This window comes from Helianthus annuus, chromosome 16, assembly GCF_002127325.2.
Source record: "Helianthus annuus cultivar XRQ/B chromosome 16, HanXRQr2.0-SUNRISE, whole genome shotgun sequence".
Lineage (NCBI taxonomy): Eukaryota > Viridiplantae > Streptophyta > Magnoliopsida > Asterales > Asteraceae > Helianthus > Helianthus annuus.
The window spans coordinates 116,988,107-117,001,734 of NC_035448.2; the positions used below are offsets into that span (position 1 = coordinate 116,988,107).

At 36.4% G+C, this 13,628-nt stretch overlaps 1 non-coding gene across 1 annotated transcript; it reads left to right on the forward strand.

Annotated features, from left to right (window-relative positions):
* Positions 1–801: 801 nt before the first annotated feature.
* Positions 802–872, forward strand: TRNAG-GCC. The gene has a single exon. It is a non-coding gene; the product is annotated as a tRNA-Gly (tRNA).
* The last annotated feature ends 12,756 nt before the right edge of the window (positions 873–13,628 follow it).

Below are 13,628 nucleotides of genomic sequence, written 5' to 3' on the forward strand. Positions count from 1 at the left end.
TCAGTTAGAATGCATCTACATTACTCTTGTTTGTATTCATGTTTGGCTAAATATTCCATATCTATTATTAACAGGGTCTTCCAACGTTTTTGGAGACCCTAAGTGAACTACGAAGTGGGGGCCTTAATTTCACCCATAAACTCTCCTCCAATCCTGATGGACCCGTCGCCATGGGTGATAATGATTACTTTTTTCGTCTAGTGATAGCCGATACTAGAAATTGAAAGCAAGTTGTGATGGGAATTGGGAAGTAGGAACGATGATTGCGGCTGCATTTTATGGGCTTTAGACCGCTGAATAATGATGATTAGGTCGATGGTTATTGTAATAGCTGGAAATTAATGCGAAATGGACTTTGAAACTGAGCCTTTTTCTTTTGCTAAAAAATATTTACTTTGGAATCATTCAATGAAAAACTAGTTTAGTTTTGAAATAAACGCATTTATTTGAGCCTAATACATATATTATATATAAAAACTTTCTAAAAACTTGAAGGCTCTTATTTTTTTGTGGCCCTAGACCCGTGCTGTACTTGTAGTGTTGCTTTTGCCCATCAACTTGTTGGGCTTTATGATTGAATGAAAGCATTGAAGTTTCAAAAAAATAAAATAAAGAGAAATGGTTAATTTTGAAATGAGATCTGGATTTGATGCAGTAAACATAGGTAATGTGGAAACCTATACGATATTAAGATGAAAGAATGTAGCCTTATGCCTTACGGTGTTTTCTAGTTTTGTGCAAGTTTTATGTTTGTGTATTAGATTTAGTTATAAGGAAATTGAGCAACTTCCAAAAACAACAGCACCAGTGGTCTAGTGGTAGAATAGTACCCTGCCACGGTACAGACCCGGGTTCGATTCCCGGCTGGTGCATTTTTTTTAAAATCTCTTTGTTGGTAATTCTTTTATATCTAAAAAACAATAAGTAAACAGTTGGTGGTTGTGTTCATTTCCCCTCATTTAATTCTCACTTCACAAATAATGATCAATGATGTATCTATTTTATCATGGTTTCTTGTTAGTTTTGTTAAACGATGTAACATATGTTAAGTTTTTATGTTGATACAAATTACACATCTCTACACCTAAATTGAAAAAAAATGTATGCCTACAAAAATCGTAGGGTAATAAGTTAAGTAAATCAAATCCAACCCGAGTAATAATTTTTCAATGGGCAATACCTGCTTTCTTATTAATCGGCTTGTTTTGTTAAACCATACGCATGATAGAGAAAACTTTATATTGTTTAAATGAAAGGGTCAAGACATCTTATTAAGAAGTATTCTAGGCATTTTAGTGTATATTTGTAGTCTAGATGCACGTTAAATACTCTATATAATGTTATATCATATCATTTGATGTATATATCTTGACATATAATATTTTGTATGTGGCAAGTTTTGATGTTTGAGTTATTACAGATACTTTTTATAATAACATCAGTTTCTTACTGGTATTTGTTATCCATTGAATACAATAAAACATTTACATATTCTTACTATTATAAAAACACGACGTTCACAAAGTATTATTCGTATTTAGAACATGCATTAGAATCACTTGATCGAACTATGAAAGAAATCTTTAGATCAAATAGTTGTATGAATTCTGAATGTCTTTTGGAGGCAAAGTTATGGTAATGGGTGGTGATTTTAGGCAAATTCTTGGTTTCGTTCAAAAAGATACTAGACAAGAATTGTGAATGCATCCATTAGTTCGTCGTATCTTTGGGGTACATACAAAGTACTCACATTAACCAAAAACATGAGGTTAACTATAGGGAATCAAACATCTGATATGGAAAGAGACAATCTTTTGCAAAGTGGCTATTTGATTTGGGTGAGAGAAATATTGGTGATACGAATGATGGTGATGCAACGGTAGACATTTCTGGAGATCTTCTAATCGGCGACTCAGTAGATCCAATGTCAAGTTTAATCGACTTTGTATACCCTTTGACTCTTCATCATTATAAAAATAAAGAATTTTTCGAGAGAGACCAATGCTTGCACCTACAAACCAAGTTAATGAAATTAATGAAAAATTGTTAGCATTGTTCCCGGGAGATGAAGTTGAATATTTATGCTTGGATAGTATATGTCAGATGGAACATCTTTATAATTCCAACCTACAAAATTTATACTCACCTGATGTTCTTAATGTGTAATACCCATGCCCTTAAAGACATAAAGTTTATAAAAATCTTATGATTATATTTTCATAACGCAAATAATTAACATACAAAATTTCGAGTTAATTAAAACTTCCCAAAATGACTATAAAAAAACGTGGAAGCTTGATCCTTGGTTGTATTCGGTTCTTTGGTAAGCTTGGTCAACCATCCACGGCATCGTAACAACACCTACAATACGACATTTGTTATAAACATCATATATTTCATATAACCTATCAAAAACATAACAAACATCCTTACTTTACCCAATAAATAAAACAAATAAGTTCATATGCTGTAAGCTACGGCAGGCCATCGTAGCTTACGGCCAAAATGAATTTTTTTTAGCAGCATGTACCAGTCGTAACCTACGGCTGACCACCGTAGGTTACGATACACTATTATGGTTCTGGGCAGAAAACCCCAGCCGTAACCTACGGTTGGCCACCGTAGATTACGATGCACTGCAGGTGAAGATTCGTCCTGTTTTACCCCTTTTTTACTAAAAGTCGCATAACTTTTTCGTTACTTGTCCATTTCGCTTGAAACTTATTTCTAAATGACCGTAAAACAATTTCCAACGTAATCAACCCGATATATCTAACCCGGATCCCTGACTTCTCTGCGTACGCCACCGTTACTCGGTTCGTGCGCATAATTATTCGACCCGTTTGGGATTTAAGCACTTAAGCTTAAATCGTCCATAATATTTTCACATCTTTCATTTTACATTAAAAACTATCATTTAGCTATTATCAGCGGTTTGGCAAAAAAGAAAAAAAAACCTTTCAAGCTCTTGTGATTACAACTCTTTGGTACATATGGCGTCATTGGAACAATGTTGTTTTCAATGCTGATCAGGTTTGAGTTTCTAAGGTGATGGAGGACATGAAAACCTTGGGGTATTTATGTATCAAACACTTGTTGAAGGAGTTATCTATGACTTGGGCGAATCGAAAGACTTTTAATGTTTTTGTTTCTTAATTTTTCTGGTTGGTTTTTTATTTGTACGTTGGTGGCTGCTGCTCCTTAACCTCTTGCTTTGGAGTAATTTTTGTTTAATAAAAGTGCTTTTATGTTGGCCGTTAAATAATAATAATAATAATAATAATAATAATAATAATAATAATAATAATAATAATAATAATAATAATAATAATAATAATAATAATAATAATAACAATAATAATAAGAAGAAGAAGAAAAATCATATTAGTACGGTGCTGGTTAAAATTAGGAGTTGGATATGAGGGGGTTTGAATTTAAATCAACGGAATGTAGAACATGGTCGAAACTAAGAAACCCTAATCCATCACACAAAGATAGTCATTAAGCACCACACGAAACAATCATCTCAAGGGTGTGTAAGTAGCTAGCCCGTGGATGAAATGTATAATGGGGTGTGCGCAATCACACTAACAATACACCAAGACAAGACAATTCAATTCATCTTATCACACTAACAATATACCAAGACAATACAATTCAATTTATCTTATGACTAATACATACACCTCCTTAGTCTTATGTGGTGAACACAATATTGTTTCGAGACGTCGTGATTAGAACACGATAACGGATGGTGTCACACCGTTGATTGTATAATGATAAATTCGTAGAGTCCCCCACAAAAGTCAGAAAAGACTTCCTTGGCTGTGAAAGTCTACATGAACCACAAGTTCAAAGTCAAAACTCTAATAAGACGTTTGAAGTCTAACTTTGAAAAGCAACATACTAGGTATCTATGATTTTCAAACGAGTAAAGTGCAATTTGCGTCTCTGTCTTTTAGGGGCGGAGTCAACTTGAGTCTCTAAAATGAAAATTTCGCTGCCTGCATCGTTTAAAAAACGCTACATGTTGAGTCCCTCCCGTTAATTTAAGGCCCCCCTTATTCCCACACCCCCTAGATCTTATTTTCACATCCCTAGTGTATACAGGCCGTATACAAAATATACGGCCCGCATAGAATGTTTTTGAATAGGAAAATGCGCAGAGAATGTTTTTTTTGATTTTATTATATACGGCCCGTATATAGTTATACGAGCCGTATACAAGTGTATACGATTTATAAAAAGTATACGGCTCAATGGATTTATTTCTGAGGTTTTTGATGTTTACCAAATGTATACGGACCGTATAACTGTATACGGGCCGTATAGATTGATGTTTTTCAATTATCACGTTTTTCCCGTAAAAACACCATCATTCTAGGGTTTTTAAACTCTTCATCACCTTTAAACAACGTTGATCGGAACACGCCGCTTAAATCGGAGCACAAGTAGAGTAACGTTACCGATCAGTCCGTTGATCAAGTAACTAGCAGAAGAACCCGACACAAACAAGTTCTCCACAGTTTGTTATTCGGATCTCTATTCAGTCATCTTTCCAAACTACAACACACGATAACTTTAAACTTTATAGTGTGTGATTTGACCAGGAAATGATTGGAGGTGATTGCTACCTTTAATAAGCTGTCATAGTTGTCAAATTCGATTTCAACAAATCTTTTCCTTTTCCTTCAATTTCTAGAACATTCTCCGTAACATGAAGACGTGTCGGGTTCTTCTACTAGTGGTATTTTAATGAAGTATTGAAGATTGAATGTGCAAACCCAACCGTTTTTTTACTACGGAAACGGTGGCTATGCGAAATACAAACCGCAATCTTTTGTGACTATGGGAAACACAAGTTTTCTTTTTGAGCTTGATGGATGTCCGTTATCTCAGTTGAGGCGGGCATTGTTTAAATCTCAATATAAGTAGATGTTACGTGTAACTTCATTAAACCAAGAACAAAGCCTATTTCGAAACACATGTGTTCGTATCAGCGTTGTTTATCACCTTGTGTGAGCATTGGAAACCCGACAAACAGTCTTGACAACTGTGACAGCTTATCTATCTGTGTGTGTCACATCCATCCTGTTATAGCAATCGATATGATTAATTTTACAGATTTTTTTTTTCTAATTAGCGTTGTTAACTACCAAAAGAATGCATACACAAATAGTTCTAGTGGACAAAGCAAAGAGACCGTTGTGTATATGAATCACGTTTTTTTCTAATTAGCGTTGTTAACTACCTAGAAATTGATATGGTGAGTTGGTAATCAAAATCAAGATGTCAGACAACGTGCCTTTCGAGATCCAAGAGGAAATAATCAAACGGCTTCCAGTAAAACCACTGATTCGATTCCGATCAGTCCCTAAATCATGGAAAGATGTTGTTGTTATTGTGCCTATCTCGGTTGTTCAGTACTTTCGTGATAATAAAACAAGAAATAATCAAACGGCTTCCAGTAAAATCACTGATTCGATTCCGACCAGTCTCCAAATCATGGAAAGCTGTTGTTGTTATTGTGCCTATCTCGGTTGTTCAGTACTTTCGTGATAATAAAACAAGCAGACATTGATTTTGCCAAGATTGAAGGAAAGAATCTGGCCATAAGCGTTGTGGATTCTCAGCGTTATTCGAATGTAAGTGGATCGGGTTCTGCTAGTTATTCAGAATGTTTCAAATCATCACAGACTCTCCTATATCAACATACTCTTCTCCAGACGCTTAGTTGTTACGAATGACAACTTGAGGGGTCTAGTTAACTTTCAGATTCAGATTCAGGAAGCAGATGATTGGAGCACAGGAATCAATGCAAAACCCTCACCCTCAAAATCAACCAGAAACCAAAGGAAAAAGGGCAGATAATGGCTGATGGTTCTTCGTTGAGGAAACCAAACGTAGACGGAAATGATAGCAAATAATCAGTTCAAACTTTCAACAATCGACATCTGGTCCTTGTTTTTCCACATCATTCTGTCACTTTGTGTGTTGACGAAGCTGACAAACACATTGGTATTTTCTCAAAATGTGCAAACTTGAAGAATCTCACTTCATTGCGTATGTGCTTGTGCTGTAGAAACCGGTGATGAATTTGTGTATCTAAATCAGAAGAGTATTCTTGTCTTTCAGAAGAGTTGGTATTGAACCAAGAATACTTCAAACATTCTAAACCCTACTTGGAAACAAACCAACAAAATCCTTATACTCTTCTAGCAGAACCCGACACGTCTTCTATCATGTGACGGACACAGGTGCAAGAGAATGGCGAGTTATTTTCAGTTATTTCTGTTGATCCACAAATTCCATTGTTTAAATCAGAATCAGGTTCTCAATACAAGGATCGTTCTAATAGATTAAAGAGAATAAACCAGTTTTTACCATTTTTTACCCATAGTATACGGGCCATATAACAATATACGACCCGTATACATCGTTCGTATACATTGTATACGATCGGTAAATTTTTTTTTACCGAGAGTATACGGCCGTATAAACCGTATACGGCCCGTATACATATGGTAAAAACCTCTGTAATCTTTATATAGTGTGTGATTTGACCGGTTGTATTAAGTTATCTCTGTTGAATTTGATTTCAACAAATCTTTTCCTTTTCCTTCAAATTCTAGAACATTCTCCGTAACATGAAGAGAAATCAATTGTATTTTCCGATTTAAACAAATCTTCTCTTGTTAAGTTTCTGAACCAACCGAAATCCACAAATTCCAACAGTTACTTCGTTTTTACCGTCCGGTTTCCAAACTCTTTCACTCAAAGTTAATATTCACTGTGGTGGATGCAAGCATAAAGTTATAAAAATACTCAAGAAGATTGAAGAGTACACAACTGAAGGTTCAGTGCACGAAAAGTTTCTTACGAACGATATGTATCAGGAAGCTCAGTATCAACAACTTGTGAGTGGGAATATGGCTATGAAGAATAGTATGGATAAACAATCACCGGTACGGATTTTGGTGTTTTGGTAGGTTGAAAGGGGTGAATGGTCCTTGTTTTTCCATGTATCAACAATCACCGGACGTGTCATGTTCTTCTGCTAGTAGTATGAGTCTGAGTCCATTGTGGTTCGTGAACGTATTGTTGAAATCGTCCATCACTTAAGACCTTCAAAGATTTGTTGAAATCGAAGAAAAGAGTAACTAGCAGAAGGCGTGTCGGGTTCTTCCAACAAATTGTGTATGTGCTTGTGCTGTAGAAACCGGTGATGAACTTGTGCTGTAGAAACCGGTGATGAACTTGTGCTGTAGAAACCGGTGATGAACTTGTGCTGTAGAACGTTGGAAACCCGACAAACAGTCTTGACAACTGTGACAGCATATTCAATCTTCATTGCTTCATTAAAATTACAACACACGATAAAATGCTTGTAAAATTGCATCAACTCTCCTATATCAACATACTCTTCTCCAGACGCTTAGTTGTTATGAATGACAACTTGAGGGGTCTAGTTAATCTATTACAAGCTACAACACACGATAACTTTACACTTTATATAGTGTGTGATTTGACCGGTTGTATTCAGTTATTTCAGTTGATCCACAAATTCCAACAAATATTTCACTCCAGTAGCTGAAACCAAACGTAGACAGAGATGATAGGCCTGGTAACCGGAAGAGAAAAAACGACAGTGATTCGGAATGTTTCGAATCATCACAGAAGACGTGTCGGGTTCTTCTGCTAGTGATTCGGAATGTTTCGAATCATCACAGAAGACATGTCGGGTTCTTCTGCTAGTAGTATGAGTCTGAGTCCATTGTGGTTCGTGAATGTTTCGAATCATCACAGAAGACGTGTCGGGTTCTTCTGCTAGTAGTATGAGTCTGAGTCCATTGTGGTTCGTGAATGTTTCGAATCATCACAGAAGACGTGTCGGATTCTGCTAGTAGTATGAGTCTGAGTCCATGCGACAGACACAATTCTTGCAACTTAAATCCACAATCAACGTATACAGATGCAAGAGAATGGCGAGTTATTTTCAGTTATTTTTGTTGATCCACAAATTCCATTGTTTAAATTAGAATCAGGTTCTCAAGACAAGGATCGTTCTAATAGATTAAAGAGAATAAACCAATTTTTACCATTTTTTACCCATAGTATACGGGCCGTATAACAATATACGACTCGTATACAAATCATCGTATACATAGTATACGATCGGTAAAAATATTTTTTACCAGTCGTATACGGCCGTATAAACAGTATAGGACCCGTATACGCATGGTAAAAAATGGTAATAGGTTGTGGTTCAGCCAAAATGACATCTAGCATTACTAACGATTCAAGTAAGTATCTAAAATTTTGAAAATTCAGGTTTACCTTGTTAGTTTCTCAAAACACTAATAAACATCTGCTTCCTGAATCTGAATCAGAATGTTAACTCTTTCACTCATAAACATTTGCTTCCTGAATCTGAATCAGAATGTTAACTCTTTCACTCATCAACATCGAGGGTTGTATCGGAATCAGGCGTTGGAAGGATTGTAGTAGTAGGACATTGGTACCACTGTGAAAGTTGCATCAGGAAGCTCAACTTTAACGGACCGGTTATTCGACCGAGTAATCAATTGTATTTTTTTAGTTGATTCTCTTGTTAAGTTTTTCTGATCCAACCGAAATCCATAAATTCAAGTCAAGGATCGTTCTAATAGATTAATGAGAATAAACCCTCGTTTCTTCATCTTCATCTTCAAGAACAATGATGAACAGATGATGTTGGGAATTAAACGCATGTACGTGACAAAACAAGGATCGTTCTAATAGATTAAAGAGAATAAAGCAAGGATGTTGTGAATTCGCATAAACATATATTTGTTTCATAACCTCCTGCTATAAATCAACCACAACTGACAAAGAGCCTGTATTAGAAACCATCCTATGTCTTTTACCAACCGAAGAGGCAGCAAGGACAGATAATACTTCATTTGTCGAGAAACCATATTGTCAAGAAACTAACATCTTTAAATACTTCATTTGTAACCGTAAGGATAATGCAAATTTGTACGTAAAGATCTCTACACAAACTGTGTATGTGCTTGTGCTATAGAAACCGGTGATGAATTTGTGTATCTAAATCAGGTTCTCTGCCTTAGATCGGTCATTCCTTGTCATACATGAACGTTGTATTCTTGTCTTTCAGAAGAGTTGGTATTGAATCAAGAATACTTCAAACATTCTAAACCCGACTTGGAAACAAACCAACAAAATCCTTATACTCTTCTAGCAGAACCCGACACGTCTTCTATGATGATTCGAAACATTCACGAACCATAATGGACTCAGACTCATACTACTCACCCTCCCCTGAGGAAAAGTTTTCCCGACGACTCATGACAAAGCAGTTGGTTTGGGTTCATATCAGCGTTGTTTATCACCCTGTGTAAGCATTGGAAGCCCGACCACTAGCAGAATCATTGCATTACATCTCCGTTGAAAACAAGTGATTAAAACGCTTCTCCTAACAACTCTCATCAAATGCCTCACCCTTCCTTTTTATTACAGTGATACGACACGTTTTTTTGTTTTTCAGTCTTTGTTACTTGTTAACGTTTTATTTTTTTCTACTTTTAGAAAGATTTGACCACCTAACGACTGTAAAACGTCTCGTGTGATTGACACCTTAAATCCATTAAATACTTTTGGTAAAATCTAATTTTCTTTTCATACGGGCCGTATACAGTTATACGGCCCGTATACAGTATTCGTATCCATTGTATACGACCAGGCAAATTCTTTACACATATTGTATAGGGGCCGTATACAGTTATACGACCGTATGGAATGAAAAAAACTGACAAAGTCTGAAGGCACAGACTTTGTTAGTTTTATTTTATTATATACGGGCCGTATAACTGTATACGGCCCGTATACACCATGTGTAAATAAGTTTTTGCCATGTATTAATATTAGGACCCTAATTTAATTGTTAAAGTCATGTGAAATCCCCATTTTACCCTTAGATATATAGTTCTTTCACATAGACGCTGTTTGTTTTTTGGCCAGAAGTACTTCTGGCCACTTATGTCTGCGCCGCGCAGACGCGGGCAGATGTTTGGATGCTGCAGATTGTTTGTTTTCTCGCAGACCTTTCATTAAAAAAGGTCTGCGAGACCTCTTCACCACGCAGACAATGACCCATGTCTTCTTGGAACCTCTTCACCACGCAGACCTCTTCTTCCCTGCCAACCTCTCCACCACCACATCCCTGCCACCACCGCTACCACCTCCACCACCACATCCCTGCCACCACCGCCACCACCACATCCCTGCCACAACCACCGTCACCAACACCCACCTGCCATCACACCCCACCTGCAACCACCTCCACCTCCGCCACCATCTCCACCTCCAACCTCCTCTGCCACCACCATCTCCACTCCGACACCATCTCCACCTCCGACACCATCTGCTCCACCTCCACTCCGCCACCACCTCTGCTGTCCAGCCCCAAATCGACATCACAAACAAAACCCCCAAATCTGCTCCACCTCCACTCCGCCACCACCTCTGCTCCACTTCCACTCCGCCACCACCTCCGACATCATCATCAACATCACAAACAAAACCCCCAAATCGAAAACCCTCATCATCATCAACATCGATCGCAAACAAAACCCTAAATCGAAAACCCTCATCATCATCATCATCATCATCGACATCTGGAACGAAGAGAGAGAGAGATCGTAGAGAGAGAGGGGGCGGCGGTGGTGGTGGGTTTTGATGGCGGTGGTCGATCTGCATCATCATCATCATCGATCTGTGGTGTAGTGGTGACGGTGGTGGCTGTGGTGCAGTGGTGACGGTGGTGAAGTGGTGGCGGTGGTGACGGTGGTGGCGGTGGTGAAGTGGTGGCGGTGGTGAAGTGGTGGCGGTGGTGAAGTGAAAGCAGAGAGAATAGTCTAGTGTGTGTTGTGTGTGTAATGTGTGTGAAGAGGTTTATGTATATAAAAAAAACAAACCCTCTTCTCCTGCAGATACCTGCAGATGTGGTCCGCAGACTGCAGACCTTTTCCTGCAGAAAAAACAAAGAGCACCATAATTTCACTCCCAATTCTCTCTCCATCTCGGTTTCTCTCTACCTTCATCTATCATCTTCAAAATACACCATATTACCTATCTTCATCCAAAAACACTATTGAATTAGTGACACACTTGACACTCCTTAATTTCTATAACCTGCTGGCTTCCTCGATGATCAGAAAACCTAAAGTTATCACTGGTTTCTAGCACCGGGATTAGACATTTTTAATTCATAAATATATAACAAAGATTTGTTTTCGGCTTAAGAATTTCACTATGTTTGGGCTAAAAGATAGGTGGGTATTAATATGGGAAGATTGTGCATCAAATCAACGACCTTCAAAGGATATTAACCATGGGTATTAATATGGCTGAATACGTGTTTATGATGTTGGGAACAATAACCGGATATCTGGTGAGTGGATAAGGAATTTTGGGGATGGAGAGTGGATAAGGAATTTTGGGGATGGAGAGTGGATAAGGAATTTTGGGGAAGATGATGAACATCTGGGTTCTTTTTTTTTTTTTTTTTAACTAGTAATATTGCCCGCGCGCGTTGCGGCGCGGGTATATCGCACATTTCGAATACCGTAAACATTGAATAAATTAGTCCAAATGTTATGTGTTGCGTTAACCACACAAAAACGTGTGCTTCGACGTATCCGATTAAACTTAATGTAACTTACATAAGCATTGCGATTGGATTAAAACGTAAAGTAAAGTAAAGTAAAGTAAATCGAATTTATACCGACAGGAACGTAAATTTAGGAAGCAATTAACAATCATAAATACAAAAACATATTAATTTTACGTGACTTGTTTTCCAAAAATTTACGCCGAAATGTAGAATAACTCGAATTTATACCAACAGGAACGTAAAAATGCGCACGTAAAATGATTTTTTTAACGGAAAGGTATTATATTTAACCTCACTCGATTTTTATTAAAAATGTTTACGTCGAAATGTATACAACTCAAATTTATACCTACGTTAAAATAGTTTCTTTAACGTAAAGGAACGATACGTAATATAGTTTAAACAAAGTAATTTAACCTAAAAATTTATAATGAAATTCAAAAAAAAAAAAAAAAATTATTTACAAACCACATGCGATTAAGAAAATTTACTCTTAAAAGAAAAAAAATCAAACATAGCCTTTTCAACCATGGTGAAAATAATAAAGTGAAAGGAGTTGTCTCTACCCTCCATATTTTCCCAAATTTTCCAACGTATAAATTTTCCAACGTATATGTCGGTGGCTTTTGCCACCGACTTTATACTTTAAGATAGTATACAATATATTAAGATTACCAAAATACCCTTTGACTTAATGGTTAAACTAACGGATTCTCGGAGAGATTTAAAGTGTAGCGCTCTTAATAGGGCAAGGATTCAGACATCGAAATTTTCATTCTAGGGCCTCAAGTTGACTCCGCCCCTAAAGCATATGGACCGAAATTGCATTTTACTCTTTTCACATAGTAATAATTTTGGAGTCTAAGCTATTTGACAACTTCTGAACCATTAAATGTCTGAACCATTAAGAACCAGTATAATGCTTAACCATTCAGAGACAAATGTCTGAACCATTCAGAAATCAGCTACTGCTAGTAAAACAAACAGTCTCTGAACCAGTAAGAAGTATGAACTATTAACTTATTAAGAGACCCTTTAAGAGCTAAACAAACATCCCGTAACACTTTTCTTTTACCATTTTATAAAATGATGATTTTACCCTTTTACTTAATTACACAACATTTTATAAAACGATGATTTTCCCATTTTAGTTAATTACACAAATAATCTTTTGTGCTTTACTTTTGTTACATATTTGATCCAACACTATTTGTATAGTTAACTCTTGTTTTCTGCTTATTTTTTCACTGGTTTGACTGAAGTTTAGTTTAAATTTTTTTTGTTTGTTTGAACTTTTTTTTATTGTTTTACGACCACAGTTTGCTTGTTTAGTTAGTTTTATTTTAATTTTTTGCACCTAATTACTGTGTGCTAAAAGATATTATTTTCTAAATTTTTGGTCTTACATAATCTCATCCAATCGTTGGTACCATATTATTAGACATGCCTTTATTTTTCTTAGCTACTCGTTGAGACTCTTCTCGACGGCACGCATTGTTGGTCAATCTTACACGTCTAGGTTTTCGTTACCTTGAATCAACTTGCGTTAATAACAATTGTCACATACATATCTATGTAAGTTTAATGAACATTTAGTTTTTGCTAATTCAAATTTATCCTAACATCTATAGGGATTCAAAAGAGGAACATGGGATTATATGAAATATAAAATGATTTGTGTTGCATGAGAGTTTTAAATAAAATTTTCAAGTTGTTTTGATTGTGTATTGCGTTGAATGAGGCCCTCTTATAAGAATTGTATTATAGATTATTCTACATGGTACTTATTTACAATAATTCAGAAGCATCCAATGAAGTCTCCATAACTTTCCAATGGGATCTCCATAACTTTGCTTCTAGACTAACCTATAGCGTTTTGGAATTTTTGGCCCTTTTGACTCATATTTATGCGGTTCGTCATATTAAGTTATCTTGAGATCATGATTTTTAACCA